General features: G+C 35.6%; 1 long non-coding RNA gene across 3 annotated transcripts; it reads right to left on the bottom strand.

Annotated features, from left to right (window-relative positions):
• Window positions 1-10,331, bottom strand: LOC135220331 (uncharacterized). Of its 3 annotated transcripts, none has more exons than XR_010315664.1 (5): window positions 10,247-10,331; window positions 7,904-8,503; window positions 5,602-5,857; window positions 2,229-2,328; window positions 1-104 (listed from the first exon to the last, which is right to left on the bottom strand). It is a non-coding gene; the product is annotated as an uncharacterized LOC135220331 (long non-coding RNA). The 3 variants fall into 3 exon arrangements; XR_010315665.1 differs by having other exon boundaries at window positions 7,904-8,511; window positions 10,290-10,331; XR_010315663.1 differs by having other exon boundaries at window positions 7,904-8,511; window positions 10,247-10,330.
• Window positions 10,332-18,676: the final 8,345 nt, after the last annotated feature.

The raw sequence follows: 18,676 nt of genomic DNA, 5'->3' as shown, positions 1-18,676 counted from the left end.
CAGCCCACAGTAACCAGCATCGGTGAAAAAATATGACAGACGCTGTAGATGACCACCACCCAAATCACGGTGAAATGCTCCTTCAGCAGCAAGTACCCCATGCCCTGAGAAAGGATAGACAGTGGGTATTATAAAAAAGAAATGTAATTTATTCACTTCGCAACAGGACTTGATAAGTTTTATAGACCACATGTGGTTCATACTGCATACTTCATATTTTCTAAAATTGAGCAGTGTGTAGTACTATGAATGTTTGCCAAAAGATTATTATTTATCATTCTAAAGATGAACCCTATTCATACGGAACAAGCCCACCAAAGGGGCCACTGACTTGAAATTCAAGAAGTTAGAGACGGTAATATGAAATGCAAAACGGAGAGACCAATCATTAGAAAAGAAAAAAGAAAATAAATTGCCCCATAATTTCCCTTACAAATGACCCACCAGTCCTGGCTCTGGAATATGTTTGTGGTTTCACTTGCAAAGTCTTTTCACTTTTTAATGGAATGAAGGAAAAATGCTGTAAATGGTTCACTTTAAAAACAATACAAAGCATGATCCGACCTCCAACTTACTCAGAGTGCGTGCTAAAATCTACGGTGAAATAGAGCGTTGTTTCACCAACGTAAATAAGACCAAAATACGCTACATTTTATTAGACATAATTTTTCTGTACTGTTTAACATACACATTATTCATTCGTTACACTTTCATTGCAATCAATAAATCATACATATCCTCTACTAAAAAAATTCCTGTATATTCTTCAACTCTTATATATATATATATATATATAGATATATATATATTATATATATATATATCTCACCCCAACAACAACAACAAAAACTAGTTTGTAGGCTTACTCTCCCATGTAAGCGAAAACTGCGGTAAATTTCTCTACATAACAGTCCCCTGGGAGGTGAGGCGGCGGGGGGGGGGGGGGGGGGGGGGGGGGGGGGGGGGGGGGGGGGAGAGGAGGGGTGGGAGGGAGCTTCCTGACACCTTTAAGTAGCCCAGACCTGCTACTGCCTTATTAACATATACATGTTAATTTATCTTCGTTAGGGAGGAGTTTGCAAGCGGTCACTAGACCAAGGGTTCGTAACAGCGGGTATCCATAACCCTAGGAGGTTGAGAACCACTACTAGGCGCATGGGACTTGATCTCTGGATATTTGTATATATTTGATTTTAATGTGCCAATGTATACATGGGTACATTTTGTAAATTAATAACTATATAAAACTATAAATGCTTATGATTATCTTGTACGTTCTACCTAAAGTATGTATTACACTAAGTATATCAAGTTATATTGTCAACAAATAGGGGTTAAGTAGACTTAAGCAAAGGTTGTATGGATCCATATTGGGTAATTCATTGCTGATCTGGAGTCATCAAAAGGTTATGAACCCCTTCACTAGACTGTGGATAATTAAAAAAAAAATAGTTGTGGTTACGTTTACATCAAAAAATAAAGATGACAAATATAGTACCATAGCAGGTTTTAGCAGCCTTAACTGGTATTAAAAGAGTAAATTTTCATAATTGTCTTTCAATAGTTAGAATATCTTAATTTTTTTGGCGAAGGGTGTTAAGACAAGTATTCTTCACGAAATATAAACACAACAATTTTCTAATTGGGCCTCGCCATTCATAGTACTAAAGATAATCATAAAATAATAAGGCGGGTTTACGCATGCGCACCAAAGGGGTTATAAGCATAGCGTACGTTAGCTCAAGGTCTAGACCTTGCGATAACTTACAGCTGCGACAGATAACGCAAACAGACGCAGCAAGAATGTAAACTAACGAAGCCAAGTCTCCAGGACTCAACAATTTCCAAGAAGAAGAAAAAGAATCTGAGAGCCAGCCAAGGAGTAAAATAAACAGGTCGACGTATACTGTTGAATAAAGTGAAGCTTATGACGTTTAAAATGGCAAAGAAAACGGGAATTCAGTTTTAAAAAGTATAATAATCAGTATGAAAGAGAAAGGGTATAAAATAAAACTGTATCAAGTTAAAAAAAAAAAAAAAAAAAAAAAAAAACGCTGCTACTCATGCGAAGAGGGGAGTGTGCCCGCAACTGTGACTGTCAAGTAAGCGCTTAGGAACCAAGAACCGGGAGGCCCTAAGGGCACTACAATTTCCAAGAAGAAGAAGAAAAAGAAGACGAAGAAGAAGAAGAAGAAGAGTCTGATGATAATCAAATGAGAGGAACTTACAAAATTCGACAAAATGATAAACACGTAGAGAGACGCCACTACTTTCACAGCTGACGAGAGGGTGAGCTTCCGTCTCCTGGCCGACCATATTGCAGAGCCTCTGGGGGAATGAAAACAAACATTGTATTAATAACAAACACTGGTTTACGTTAGTAACTCAATGCTCGGGGTTGCTAACTTCTTTACTTATCAACCCAGGGTTGTTAGTCTAGTGGAAGGGGAGTCATCTCGGTAAGATAAAATGCAGTACTTTTTCCCTCGGTTTTGAGAATTGGTGCCTACGCCCACCTGCCTTGGGTCAGTCTCTATTTACTACTGGAATGAGAAAGCGCCTTCTTTCGATATTTGGGACGGCAAGTCCTGCCCCTGGAGCTTCGTTCCTCTCGTATATGAGCACTATATTACACTATATAGGTCTGTTACGAGTAGGCCTACTTTACAAAGCAGCTTAAATATACAATAGAATTATATTTATACGCTCAAACGACTCTCCATAAGGAATTGTTTCTGAGTGAAAGGTGAAATTTGGATCAGGGTATAGAGCTGAAGGAGTTGGACAGCTAAGAAGGAAGGGGCCACCGAATAATAACATCAAGCAGAGGGCCATGCAGTATAGGAGAGTCAGAAATCGAACATTAAAGCATTCATTTCCCATTCGTGCTCTGTTGTTTGGTAAATGTGAACCAGGCTACTACAGATGTCTTTTGAAGGTGTATTTTGAGATTACAATCACATTCCATACGTCTAATAGGGGACGTGTTAAAAAAAAGGGAAAGAAGAAAGGAATTTACTTTTTAAAGTAGTAATGTGTTTGAGAGAGAGAGAGAGAGAGAGAGAGAGAGACCCACGAATCACAGACAAACCAAACATGCGCCTAATACTTTATCGCAAAGATGACAAGGAAGCCCGAAAAACGAAAACATCTACGAGAGCTACTGTAGTAACGTATAGAAAGAAGGCCTTTTTAAAAGGCAGCATCATTGCTATTTCATACGCTCGCTCCTGAAGGCCATATCATCGGCTTGTTAGCACAGCAGCACTTCGGTCTAGACCGTGGGTATACTATATAGCCTCTTCGAGAGGTCTTTGGTTCTTTCTTCATTTGGCTCTTTGCACTACCAGGCCACTAAGGACGACGGCCGCTGGATCACGTACGAAACGAGATCTGCTGAATCATTTTGGGCGTTTCTTGGAATGCTAGTATTTCCACGAAGTCCCACCCGAAGAAGGATAGGCTATATCCTCTCTCTGACGCACGTAGCTTACTGAACAAGGTCTCTCTCTCTCTTATACAGTCTCCGAAAAAATAATTTTTTCATCTCTTTCTCTTATAGTCTCCTAACAAAAGGTTCTCTCTCTCTCTCTCTCTCTCTGAGCGTCCTAAACACTTTCTCTCTCTCTCAAAGGCTCATAAACACTTTCTCTCTCTCTCTCAAAGCCTCCTAAAACACTTTCTCTCTCTCTCTCAAAGCCTCCTAAACAGTTTCTCTCTCTCTCTCTCTCTCTCTCAAAGCCTCCTAAACACTTTATCTCTCTCTCTCAAAGCCTCCTAAACACTTTATCTCTCTCTCTCAAAGCCTCCTAAACACTTTCTCTCTCTCTCTCTCTCCCAAAGCCTCCTAAACACTTTATCTCTCTCTCTCAAAGCCTCCTAAACCATTTCTCTCTCTCTAAGCCTCCTAAACAAAGTTTTTCTCTCTCTCACACACACACATTCTCCAAAACAGCCTCTCTCTCATACTTAGCCTCCTAAACAAAGTTTCTCTCTCTCTCTCACACAAAATCTTTGAAACAAAGTTATCTCTCTCTTAAAGCACCTAAACTGAATTTCCTCCCCTCCAACAACTCTCTCTCACTCTCTCTCTCGGAGCGCGTTTGTTTGTACGATTGCTATGCTTCCTCCTTGAGTGAGTGACAGATATCCAATTAGATCTGTCAGTTTCTATCAGCCATCGGATATGAGGGCTTTCCTACGTGGAAGCGGTGTTTGTATCTGTTTGTACATTGGTGCGCTTATGTGTGTGTGTGTGTGTGTGCTTTACGAGGAATTTCGTGTTAGTATTGTATGTGTATTTTTATAGTTCAGTTCCGTTAATTCTGAGACGTAGGATTAAGAAATGCGTTAAAAAAACCTTCCTAATATATACTTTGTATTTGTATACATGTGTATACATATATACGTACATATGTAGAAAGCATAAATTGAGGTGTATATATATATATATATATATATATATATATATATATATATATATATATATATATATATATATTACTTCCATGATTTTTTTAATATTGCATTTCTGAAATTATTTATATTTGTCATTTTATGTTCATATAGGAGTACAGAGAGAGAGAGAGGGAGAGAGAGAATTTTTAAATGTGCACAGGAAAGACACAAGTAAAGAAAGACATTTTCTTTAGCCGAAAAGAAAATAAAGTAGAGGTGTTGTTATGTCTCAGATTGTCTTCCTTATCTTCAATTCAAAGCCTAAATAAAATGAATTATGAATTAGGGATTACATCGGATATTTCTCAAACCTGAAGACAGCAAGTTAGATGACATCTCTATTTTCTCCGTTATCTCTCAAGCCTGAAGAAAATAAATCAAAATAAAAAAAACCCGAAGGAAGTAAAAATAGATTATTTAATTCATCTTTATCATATTTGAAGCCTCAAGAAAAGGATCTTGACAACTGGAAATGAATTAGAGGTTATCCCATATAGTTTCTTAATTATCTTTAAAGCCTCAATAAAATAAATTAGAGATTATTATTCATATCTTCTTAGTTATCCTGAAATCCTAAGAAGAAGTAGAAGAAGAGTTACAAGGACAAGGAGTTACAAGGATTAGGATGTCTCAAAGACTTGTTAGTCCATCCGAGGAGACATCGTGTAGGAGCAGGGTTTACTGTTCATTCACAGTGGCCTAACGATTTTGTTAGCTTTCTTTTATTAAACTCTTCCACACTGTTGCTGTTTACAACTTCTGGTGGCAGTTTATTCCACGTGTTACATAACTTGTATGTAAAGAAGTTCCCACAATGGGATGTGTTGTATCTCTTCAGTTCTATACTCTGTTTTTTTTCCATCTGTCCATCCGCCTTTGGTGTTTGCATATGGTAACACTGCGTCCCGGGCTTTAAACAATATCCTATTTCGAATATTAACGGTGTAATTCGCATACAGTAAATTATTAAAACACTTTTCAGTTGCAAATGTACACCCAGACATCCTTTTATTTACCTAAAACTTACACATAGCGTAACTATTTAAAGCCCGGGACGCCGTGTTACCATGCGCGACCACCACAGGCGGATGGACAGATGGAAAAAACCGAGTATAGTTTCCGTGGCCCATCGCCTTCTCTCACCTGAAGAAGGCCACGGCTGCGATACACCACATCTCCCCTTCAGCTAGAAGGATGTACAGGATGCACACGACGACGTTCAGGACCTCGGGGACAGGCCTCGCGTCCTCCCTCAGGAAGGTGCTCATGTTGAGGGAGAGCAGGGGCCTCGTCAGGAAACTCAGGAGGAGAAGGGAGAGGAATATGCAGAAGAGCAGGAACTTGACGGCTGCGTTCGTCTTGTCGCAAGTGATGATGCACCAAAGGGCCGTGAAGTTACCTGCAGAAGGGGTGGTTGTTGGTTTTGGGTGGCTAAAAAAACCACAAAACATTGCAATGAGATTAAAAATAAGTAGGAAAAATGATTTTTTAATCTCTCCTAATAAACCACTGCATTTCCACTAAAAAAAACCTGACCAATCTGTGAGGTTTATTGCAATATTTTCAATCACCACAATAAACCAGCTAATTTCCGATGCGTTACAAAAATACTCGACCAATATGTTAGGTTTATTGCAATATTTTTACGTATTTTAATCACCAGAATAAACCGTCTAATTACCAAGATGTTAGGTTTATTGGGGTGAGTAATAATATGTAAAGATATTGCAATAAACTTCACATATTGGTCGATTTTTTTTAATGCTTTGGAAATTAGATGGTTTATTGTGGTGATTAAAAATATGTAAAAATATTGCAATAAATCTAACATATTGGTCGAGTTTTTTAATGCATTGGAAAGTAGATAGTTTATTGTGGTGATTAAAAATACGTAAAAACATTGCAATAAACCTCACAGATTGGTCAGGTTTTTTGGTGGAAATGCACTGGTTTATTGGAAGTTATTAAAAAAATTCTATAAACCTCATAGATTGGTTTGTTTTTTTGCAAGTGCAGCTATTTAGTGGGGGGGGGGGGGGGTTAAAATTAGTAAAAAAATCCAATAAACCTCACAACGGTTTACTGGGGTGACTAACAATATGTAAAAATATTGCAATAAACCTAACATATTGGCCGTTATTTTTAAATGCTTTGGAAATTAATGGTTTATTGTTATGAGTAAAAATATGTAAAAATATTGCAATAAACCTCACAGATTGATCAGGTTTTTATTGGAAATTCAGCAGTTTATTGGGAGAGATTAAAGAATCAGTTCAATAAACCTCATATGTAGATTGGTTTGTTGTTAACAATAAGTAAAAATATTGCAATAAACCTCGAGGTTTTTATAATGCTTTGGAAATTAGATGATTTATTGTGATGAGTAAAAATACGTTAAAAGAATTGCAACAAACCTCACTGATTATTCGGCTTATTTTATTGGAATTAAGGTTTATTGGGGTGATTGAAAATATGAAAAAAACTGCAACAAACCTCAAAGATTGATTGGTTTTATGGAAGTGTGATGGTTTATTGGGGTGACTAAAATATACATAAAACGCTGCAATAAACCACATAGATTTGTCGGTTTTTTAAGGAGTGATTGTTTATTAGGGTGATTAAAATAAACATCAAATACTGCAATAAACTTTACAGATTGGTCGGGTTTTTTAGAAAAATCCGGTGGTTTATGAGTTGGTAGAAACACAAAAAATTGCAATAAACCTCACATTTTAATGCAGTTTTTTTTTTTTAGTTTATTAAACTGCTACAGATTTCACAGAATTTTTAGTAGTCATAGCATTTAAAAATTGATAGAAAAATTGCAATAAACTTCACTAGTTTTTTTCTTTTAAAAGAAAAGTATAAGTGATATATTCGCATACAATGCTTTGTTGTTTTAATAAAATTTAAAAAAAATTAATTATTTTTTGCTAGTCTTTTGAATAAGTTTGTGTGAATAATTTAAGTTAAAAATTAAGAAAAACTATGGCAAGATAATTGCCTGATTTATTTTCAATCTATAAAGAAACAATGGTTATGTTTAGTTAATATTACATTGTATTTGAGTTTTCCTTTTATTAAGGAACATATTTTATATTCTTGCAGTCTAACTCATTTATCTTTTGTTTGCCATATACAACGCATTTGCTTTTATTATATATTATATTTTTCTCTGATTACATGATATTTATTGATAACAAAGAAATCATCATTATTTACGTAACTTAAATTTGAATTACATTATATTTTACCTACAGAGAGAGAGAGAGAGAGAGAGAGAGAGAGAGAGAGAGAGAGAGAGAGTTAGTTGAATTACATTATAGTATTATACCTACGTGAGAGAGAAAGAGAGAAAGAGTTGAATTAAATTATAGTATACCTACGAGAGAGAGAGAGAGAGAGAGAGAGAGAGAAGAAACTACCTGTATCCCAAACAACTTACAGATCGTTCCTAGGGCGCAAACTGCGTAAGCGTGGAAGACGCTGTGCTCTATGATGTGCCTTATGGAGTCAGTCTCATTGAGGCGAGCAGCGTTGTTCCTCATCCTCAAGAAATCACAAAAGGCGTCGGCTTCAAGCATGATGGTTTAAGTGAGGTATATATATATCTTCTTCTTCTCCTTCTCTTCTGTATTCATGCTCTCTTCGTCTGTTTACAGTTCCTCCCTCCTTGGCTATGTTTACAATGTCTTCTTTTTCTCTTCGTTTGCTTACAAAACCCGCGGTGGCAGGTGCTGCACTTGTAGTAGTACTTGCAGTGGTGAGGATTTGCCTTTACAACGACTCCTTTCGCTCGTGCTATTCCTCTGGTCGTCGTCTGTCGTTCATGTCCGAAGCCGCTTTTCTAAAATCATTTATTCTATTCTCTATTTCGATTTCGTGTGACAGCTTCTGTTCGTGTTTTCAAAGTCTGTGATTGGATTCAGCGCAAGGTGCACTTCCATTGTTTTGCGCGGTTTTCAGATTTGTCGTCCAACATCGGGAATTTGGTTGGGTTGTTCCTGCGAATGTCTATGGTTTCCGACGTCCTTATTGTCTAAAACTTATTGTCTAAGAAAGTTAAAAAAAATTTGTAAAAAATGCGCATAAGTTTCTTAGACGCAATCGAGTATTCTGTACAGATCTATCTTTCGGCGTTCACGTACAATGTTACAAAAACCACGGCCCATATGAAAACCTAACCATGGGCCGGTGGTGGCTCGTCCATTATCGTTGCCGGACGCACGATTCTAGCTAACATTAACCTTACATAAAAATAGAAACTACTGAGGCTAAAGAGCTGCAATTTGGTATGTTTGATGATTGGTGGGTAGATGATCGACATGCCAAATTACAGCCCTCTAACCTCGGTAGTTTTTATGATGAGGGTGGACAGAAAAAGTTATCTCAATAATTTACTTTTACAGAAAATCTCCTGTATTTACTCTAAGGACTAGAATATAACATTTAAGCCAAGGGCCAGGCACTGGAACCTATGAGGTCATTCAGCACTGAAAGAGAAATTGCGAGCAACTGTTAGTAGAGGATGGAAAGTAAGATGGAAGAGAATATAAACAGAGGTACAGTAACAGGAATGAAAGTGGTTGCAGCTAGAAGGGGCAGAAGGGATGCTACAAAGTATATCTTAGATAATGTCTGCAGTGCACCGCTTGAGGTGGACTGATGGCACTAGTATACCCCACTTAGAAAATAATTACTCTTAGACTCTATACATGAAACAGAAAAGGATTGAAAAGAAGACTTAGTTGTACATAATTTTATAGACCTAAGTGAAAAATCACATAGAAAATAATGTCCCGAAAAAGCATAATTATTATCATTTCAGTAGATCAAACCTATACAGGTGTAACATGCACACAAGACGGCCATTGACGTGAAATTCAAGCTTCCAAAGAATGTTGATTTCAACCTCCCACTGCTGACCCCACACTGTAGTAGTAACTGATCATGATTCAGAGCCGGCGATTTTACATCAACCATGGGGAGACGCGAACCTGCAACATCTGAGTGGCACGTCACGACACTAACGACAATAACAGTGGACCAACTAATTACGAGATGTAATATATTTTTTCAGAAATCCCAATATATTCTGAACTAATGCTGTCATCAAATGAAAATAGTACCAATATAAGTATATATAGGTCTATACACACCATTTACCTAAATTAATCCTCAGAAGTAATGAATTACTTTCGTATCTTAAATTATTTTTATGTTCTTTTCATCTAAGTTTAATGTTTTTTTATCAATCTTTTATTTTTAATCTTGATTTAATAACAATGTCTTAAATGAAATACTAAAGATCTTGCAATCTCATGATTTGCTTTTGTATATATATATATATATATATATATATATATATATATATATATATATAATATATTATATATGTGTGTGTGTGTGTGTGTGTGTGTGTTTGTGTGTCTGTTTGTGCGTACAAATGGCTTCTACTAATTGCTCAAAGACAGCATTCAATCAATTGAAAAAACTAAATATTTTCACCCGGTCATTTCACAGTATATATATATATATATATATATATATATATATATATATATATATATATATATATATATTTATATAGAGTTATAATACAATTTCATATACATTTCTTATACTCAACAAAACCATATTAGTCCTGTGTTCTCTCAACCAAATCAGGCTACTTAGTAAGAATATTTTTCACAGGGCATAAAAACGTTTTTTAAAAGCACGCACAAGAATACTATCATTTCAAAATATGGAATAATCGTCTCGAATTCCTCTGCATGCTTGAAAATACCACTGGCGAAATAAGGCGGCAACGAAAGTCTTTCGAGATAGACCGATGCAGAGCGATAAAATTTCGACGTGTGACTCCAATCACGGCACTTGCGTAACTGAAGAATACCAAATACTAGCACTACTAACTAAGCCAACGGCTGCCGCGTCAAGGTCATGTCGGTGTGGCGTATGGCGAGCGTTAGCAGAGTCCTGCTTTTATTATTATTATTATTATTATTATTATTATTATTATTATTATTATTATTATTATTATATAGAAGATGCCTTCACAGGACGGTGAAACAGGTACCGGTCGGCAAGCTTATAAAGGGAGATGACGTCTTCATCCTTGTATTGAGCAGACGAGGAAAATTTGACATTTCCAAGAATCGTACTTGAGTTAATACATACTATTAAAGGAACAATCTTTCCTCATAGCCTAAAGAAAATATTTCAAATAGGATGACAGTGTTCTAGCGACTGGTTCATGGCGTAACTGCGAGGTTTTCCTCCTGTTACAGCAGTGAATGACCTCATCGGTTCCAGCGCTTGGCCTTTGTCCTGATTTTTTTTATATTATTCCCTCCCATTCCATTATGGCCACTACATGAATTATCTGTGCTTCAGTCTTTTAAAATTTGTCATCAGGATTCATTATAGGCCTATACCTCTTTCGTGCGAGTTCAGGATTACGTATAGGCCTATATAGTAGCAAGGTATATAGAATAAGGGAGAGAGGTACAGTCACTTTGGTCGCGGGGGTAGGTCTTTGCTGGGGAGGGTATTTTCCGTAGACAGGCCTGGAGGCCAGGGTGGAAAAGCGGTCTCAAGGCAAGTACTACCGTTCGGGAAACCTTTTTAAGTACCTTGGGTCGAAGGGATTAGGCCTGTAAAGTGTCTCCCGGAAGTGTCCTTTTCAACTCTGTTATCTCGTATACGTTTGGTGTTATTTTGAATTCATATAGGTCACTGTACTACACATACAAAATCATGGATCGATAATGTTTGGCTTTCTAATATATAATAGAAACCTTAATAAATATGCTTGACAGGACTTGAAAAAATATTCATTAGCATTTGACCTGGCATTTATTTACAAAGGCTTATTTATAATTTTACAATACATTATTTAATAAACTAACATAGATAGACATAGATAACACATAATAGTATCTGGCTTCATAATGGAAATAAAAAATACTTAGTAAAAGTGAAAAAAACAAAAAAAAAAAATTTTTAAATTTTCATGGCATTATTTAGTTAATTTATGTATCTTTTTCTTGTTTTGCCTACTTGATAAAATTTGGGCATTCAGAGCTCTCATCTTAAAAAAAACATCCGACATCTGACAAAAAACAATATTACTTTAAAAGTCAAGGATACACAATTATTCAATATGGCGTGCCAAGTCGCATAATACTCCATTGCCTGGTCTCAGTGTATTTTCTCCATTGTATGTTTGAAACATTTTTTCCATTACCTTTAATTAAAAAAAAAAAAACTTAACACTTGGTTCCGTTAATTTATCATCATGTCGCTCTACTGCACTAATCCAGGTACCTTTCACTTTTTTTAAGTTTACATCCTAAGAACTGATAATTAATCTAGAAATTTAGATTCCACATAATCTCCAACATATCGAAGGCCCTCTTCGTCTGCAACATTCTCTAAAGTTCTTTCATGAAGTTCATTTTCAAAGTTTTCTGAGTCTTCTTCTGGCATCTTCTCATCTTCACTAGAGGCAAACACCATTGCAGAAATCATAAGCTCTCTTTCAAGATCAGTATCATTTGAATCATTATTTTCACAACTTTTCTCTTGAATGAACATTCCTTCCGACATATTTGAAGAATCGCACTCCTTCATCGAGTTACAATTTTTTCCAGTTATAGAGTTTATTTTGCCAAGTAAATATGACCTTATTCTGTGTTTGATTTCAACTGGCGTAGGATGATCATAAGTTGCACCCATTTGTCTAAGACAGCCAAACATGTTTTCCAGTCCATCTTGGTTAAGTCTGGAGATAATTGTGTATGATACATCATATTTTAACTTTTCAACATATGCAACCTTGGCAAGGATTTACATGACACAATAAGTCCCTTTTGGAACTGATAGATCTTATTACTTTTGCAAACTCGCATTGTTTCAGCAGTACACTTCATATTGTCAAGGATTTTATTCTGTTCCGTCAGTTGCATCCCATAAGCATGTCTAGATTTTTTTCTGTCATAAGGTACCCTTATGACAGGAGTCGGCAAGCTTTATAAAGTCCCTTGTACTTTCCCAGGACATGCTCTTCAAAAGTCCCTGACTTCCATAAAAATCTAAAGCTTTTAGAAGTTTTTTTTTTTTCCGAAAGAAGCTGCACTGCTTTCCTCACATTCATACGTCTGAATTTCATTGCTGGGCCTCGCGATCCAAGAAGTTCCTGCTGCAGGTCTCTTTTATATGCATTTTATTCAAAATGTTGACTGCATATGCGATGATTATAGTAGGGTTAAAGTTGTCCTTTCTCTTACAACGATGAACCCATTTCCGTCTTCTTTTCTCATCACGAGGGAATCGGAAAAAGAGTATACCTCCTTTTTTCTACTATTTGAATAACAACCAAACACGGCGCAGTTGTTTGGCATTATTTAAATAATAATTTAGGTTATGTATGAAAAAAAATCAAAACTATGGTTGTATTCGAAGAATGTAAAAATAAATCAATACAGATGATTGAAGTGACCTGTGATATACATTTGAATGAAACTTTCTCGCCCTGACCTGGCCTCCAGCCCAGCAAACACAGATGTATTGGACCAATTCTGGATTATTGAGGAAATCCAACTATATTAATGGATAATGGGAATAACTGAATTGGACCCATTACCAAAATAATACTGCATTTCCAATGTTGGATAACACTGGATATCCCATTTTGGTTTGATTATCTCTTTTCCAGTGTTGGATACCCAACTGTGGTTCGATTCATAAACAATACAGTTGGATCTTTTGAAGCGACTTTAAAAAATATATTTGCATATCAGCAAAAAAAAAAAAAAAAAAATCCTCAATACAATTATTGATAACCAATTTAAAATATATATATAATAATTATATAATATTATAGATTATTATATATATATATTATATATATCATAATATTATAATATTATTATAATTAGATATATAGTATATATATAAATATATCTATATATATATATATATATATATATATATATATATATATAATAATTTATATATTTACACACACACACACACACACACACACACACATATATATATATATATATATATATATATATATATATATATATATATATATATATATATATATATATATCAAATTTGGAAAACAAGCAAATACACCAACAATATGTCAAAATAAAAAAACAATGTGCCAAATAGAAATTTTGGATGTCAATCTGGTTTGAAAAGTGCCACATACATATACAATATATGTGGATTTGTGTGTTACTTCTCAAACATAATTGGTATCCAAAATTTTGATTTGGCATTTTGTTTTTCACTTAGCATATTTTTAGCACATTTTCTTATGTTTGCCAAATTTGAAATTATGTTAAACCTACTCATTTGAAACATTCCAAGACACTATGAAGAGGAATATACTTTTTGCTTTTATTTGTAGACCTTTTGAAAATAGGAAAGAATTAAAAAAAGAACTATGGCATTACAGAGAGAAAAAACTTTACCAAACACAAGATGAATGAAATAGTTATATAGATCTACAGATACCTTACATAAACAAAGGAGGAATAACAACAAGCAAGGGAGGAGCTGTTTCAAAGACAAACACCGCCTACTACTACTACTACACTCACGTGGACTGGCTGAGGTCAAATTTAAAACCATGAAATTTTCCCGTCTCTGAAGAGCACTACTGCTGACCATTTCTGCAGGCGCAAAATCATCACCAAGAAGAACAAACGTGCTTTGTAAGACAATTGTGAGTAGCAAGTGTTTGCATATTAAGTTCATGTGTTTAGCTACTAGGTATGTGGGTTAGGCTATCAAGAGGAACAAGTACCTGTGAATAAGCTAAATTCTTTAAGAGTAGGACAACCTCGGAATGGTAGCTACTAGTTGTGTTATTAGAGCGGGGTCCAGACTCCAGATGCCCCTAAAGCCAGGTCAGGGCACGGAACCCTAAACGAGATTGGATAGGCAAGTTCTGGATAGGTCATGAGTGGCATTCTAGGAAAACTAGTTCCTGGATCCTAAGCTTATTTCCTTGTTAGTTTTACTCATTATTCAGTTTAACTTTGTTAGTACTTAAAACTGTTTACAGGTATTCTCCTACTTATGGAAAAATCATATCTCGAATATACCCTAGCCTACACTAGGGTAATTTGCACCATCTCTACATATAGGATAGCCTAGCCTACAACTACTTTATACATAGGTTATACCGCATAATAATTATTAGTTTCAGCATATTTTTCTAGGTTCAATGTAGGCTATGTGTGCTTATGAAAATTCAGTACGAAGTAATTGAATAAAATTAAAGTGTTGGCCTAGTGTAGACATACGAATACAGTAGCGTAGCCTACAGTATTCTCTATATTACACATGCGGTATAGTAATTTATTAATTGATATAAGCCAATTCTGGAGGTTCAGTGCATTCTGACTATGATATATTAGTAGAAAAAAAAATTGGACACAAAATGAGAATCAGTCAGACATCTGTACAATTGAGTGATGTCAGGCTGCTGATGGCTGCATATAATTGATTGAAAGTAAAGTTCTACACCACTTCACTGTATCCAATAATATTGTAGGTATTCTTGTATTATGTATTGCATTATAAAATACTAACTTAAAGGTAGTGGTCAATGTTTTGATTTAGAAATCAGTTGGTGGCCCATACAAGTTTATTTTGCCATATTTAGGGTAAAAAACCGCATGGTACAGGGGTGGACCATGTATGATCAATGTGTACAACCCCAAGAAAAGTACATTATAACGCGTCCTGACATCGGAGATGGGCATCAGACGCAACTTGTTGTTGGTGAGAAACGGAGCTAAAGACCTCTACTCCGGTGTCAGGATGCGTTATAATGTACTTTTCTTGGGGTTGTACACATTGATCGTACATGGTCCACCCCTGTACCAAGTGGTTTTTTACCCTAACTCAATTATGAGCAAATTTTCTAGCTTCTAGTTAGCATAAATGAATTTCCAGATATTTACTTATATGAGACAAGGTCATTTTTCGTTAGACAACGTGTTTAAGTTGAAATATGACTTGAATACATTTGTGGTGAACTAAATTATTTTTTTCATTCAAAAGATTGCATCAGGGCATGTTTTTTGTGTGAAAAAAAAATTACATGATTCCATTCACTATTTTCACTTGGTTTCAGCATAATACAAGCTTTGCATTATCTTTTATTGGTCTAAAAAAAACTGTAAAATGTGTTATTTCAAGCCCAATAGTTTTGATAAAATGATTTTCTCTCAATTTTATCTACGGTTGTGTTTGATGGCACAATTTTATCTATGGTTGTGTTCGATGGCACAAGTTTACAGGAGTTTTATCCTTGTTGCTATTGCATGATAGTCATTAGCAGTATATTTCCTTGCTGAGCTTTGATCTATAGCAAATAAACTTTCTGCATAAAAACATCATTCCTATGCTACATATCACCATATAACATGACTGCGGTAATTGCTTACTATCATTCGGTTGTTCATGACTACACATTTACATTTACACAATTATAACGTTAAAACAACACCTTCATCATTCTCTTTTGCTGTTTTCAGACTTTTTTAACTAGAAGACGGGATAAATTTAGGCTATTGTAATTTGGTCTCTCTCGCTCCCTGAGTGTACTCTGCTGCCTGCGTCCATTGTGAGTGAAATTTTAAAATAATTTCAAAATATTGTCGTATCAGTATTAATTGTTAACCCCATCGTAAAATCGGATTATCATAGGACAAATTATTGTAACTTGAACACTACCTGTATTTTAATTCATGTCTATTGTCCTTTTCTGCAACAATAGTAACCCCAAAAATTCAAAGATGTTTCCAAATTAGATATAACACAATATTTCTCTACTTTAATTTTAACCCAACCCCCTTTCATTTCTTTTTCTTAATATAACTGAGGCAGGGCAGGGCAATGCTACTTAGCTTTTGGAAACCTACCATCACTTCCAGGTATAAGAACATTCTTAATTTTGTGGGCTATCCTTATGTATTCCCCCAGTTTTTCTGTTAGGGAGTTTCCATGTCTATATTTACGTCCTGATCTGTTTTTTTAATTGATTTGCACATGAATAAATGTTCGGTGATGTCCTCCTCCACTGCATATATCACAGACCTCGTCCTGAAATTTACCCAAGAAGCTAGCCTTTAAGTTCAACATATTCAGTCTGGCTTTCATTATGATACATGCGTCCTTTGTTTCCAGTTCCCTTATGTTTTTGTTTTCCTCAGCTTCTTTATCTTTCTCTTTTGTTTGAAAGTCTCAGATATCTTGATTAATTCTTATCTTTAGTTTATTTCCTTATTCAGTGATTTTTTGCATACCTCATTCCATTAATTTCTATATTATATTTGGTACATGTGTTCACCAAGCTTTTTGTCCAACATTGTCCATAAGGGGCTCTTAATTGCTCTTCTACTATTTCTTTGATTGATCTTTGTTTTGAAAAACCTGCACATATACTGCTCATCCTGATCTCTGCTTGCTCTTTTATTCTGGTTCATAGTCAACGTGTTTCATTTCTTGTACCTTTTTGGCATATCTCATTCCATTTATTTCTGTAATATATTTGGTACATGTATTCACCGAGCTATTTGTTCCAAAATTGTCCATAAAAGGGCTCTTAATTGCGTTTCTGCTATTTCTGTGATTGCTTCTTTTTTTTTTTTTTTTTTTTTTTTTTTTTTTTTTTTTTTTAACCTGCACATATACTGCTCATCCTCATCTCTGCTTGCTCTTTTATTCTGGCTCAATAGTCAACATGCTTATTTCTTGGTACCTTGCCTTTCCATTTATTATTAGCCCTATTTTGGCTTCTGATTCTGTGACTGTATTTACAGTTTCTACCATATTTGCAGTGCCCCTCTTTGAAACGCTTACATTCTCATCTTTGGTCTACCTAATTTTGTCGTACTATAGTCCTATTCTGGCTAATGACTCTTGTGGCTGTATTTACAGTTCCTGTCATATTCACAATATAACCCTCTTTGTAGAACTTATATACTGTCCTTTGGTTTACCTCTTTTTTCTGCCTGCCTGTTCTGGGATCTTTTATAAATTCTGCTTTTCCACTTGTGCTGGTACTCACAAGTCTCCTATCTTGCACCTATTCTTTCCTGTCGTAAGTGCAGGTACTCACAAGTCTCTCCTTTCTTGCACTTTCCTGTCGTAAGCGCAGGAACTCACAACAGTCCTCCTTTCCTTGCACTTTCCTGTCGTAAAGAACCTGCACTCTGCTCTTGTTAGCTTATCCTTATCTTTAGGTGCATTTTGATTTTTTTTCCCAACCCCTCTGTTAATCGTGGTCCCTGTTCAGGGCTTCGCTATTCAAGCATTGCTTGTTGTCAGGGTTAGGTGAGTTACTCTCTAGTCTTGACATTATTTTAGTGGTCCTTTCCGTGATTGTACCTTGTTTGTTTTCCATATTCTTCACTAGGTTTTTCATTTAACGGTTTTTTTTAGGTCTTCCATGAAGCTCCATTGATTGCTGACTGTCATGTTTTCTGCAATTTCTCTGTTTCTCCAATTGCTTTTTCTAATTTTTGTTTGTATGATCTGCAATCTTCTTTGAGTAACTTTAGTTCACCAATTGATTTATTCTCCTTTTTTACTTTCTCTGCACTTTTTATTCCATCCAACACCATATTCCAAAATTCTTGGTGATCTTGGATTTTTTCCTCTATCCTTTCTCATAGCAATTTCCTCATCCTGACTTATTGACCCTTTTTGCCTGTACCCTCCATTACATTCTATACAAATACTAGTGTTTTCTTCCTCTTAGCATCTCATGCAATACCTATATAAGCTTGTTTTCAGCAATTTCTCAGTTTCTTCAATTGCTTTTTCTAATTTCTCTTTGTATGATCTGCAATCTTCTTTGAGTAACTGCAATACCAATCTAGGCCTTTTTCCTTTTCTGTCATTTTTATCGCTAAGAAATTCTTCATTCGAGGCTTGTTTAGGCCTGTGCAGAACAATTTTTTGCATTTATCACACTTGGCTTTCGTCTTCTGGGCTTAGCTGGACCTTGCAATTGCCCACATGGGCATGACTCCTTCCTATCACTTGTCGATTCCTTGTGGGTGGATGTAGCTAAAAAATCATCGTCGTGGTCTAAATCTATTAGCTTACTGTTGTCATGAGGCCGACCTTTTGAACATTCTTTGATGTCTAACAAGGAGACGTCACTCCTCTAGAGTTTTAT

This window comes from Macrobrachium nipponense, chromosome 1, assembly GCF_015104395.2.
Source record: "Macrobrachium nipponense isolate FS-2020 chromosome 1, ASM1510439v2, whole genome shotgun sequence".
In the NCBI taxonomy this organism is placed as follows: domain Eukaryota; kingdom Metazoa; phylum Arthropoda; class Malacostraca; order Decapoda; family Palaemonidae; genus Macrobrachium; species Macrobrachium nipponense.
This window is presented reverse-complemented; position numbering and strand designations above follow the sequence as displayed.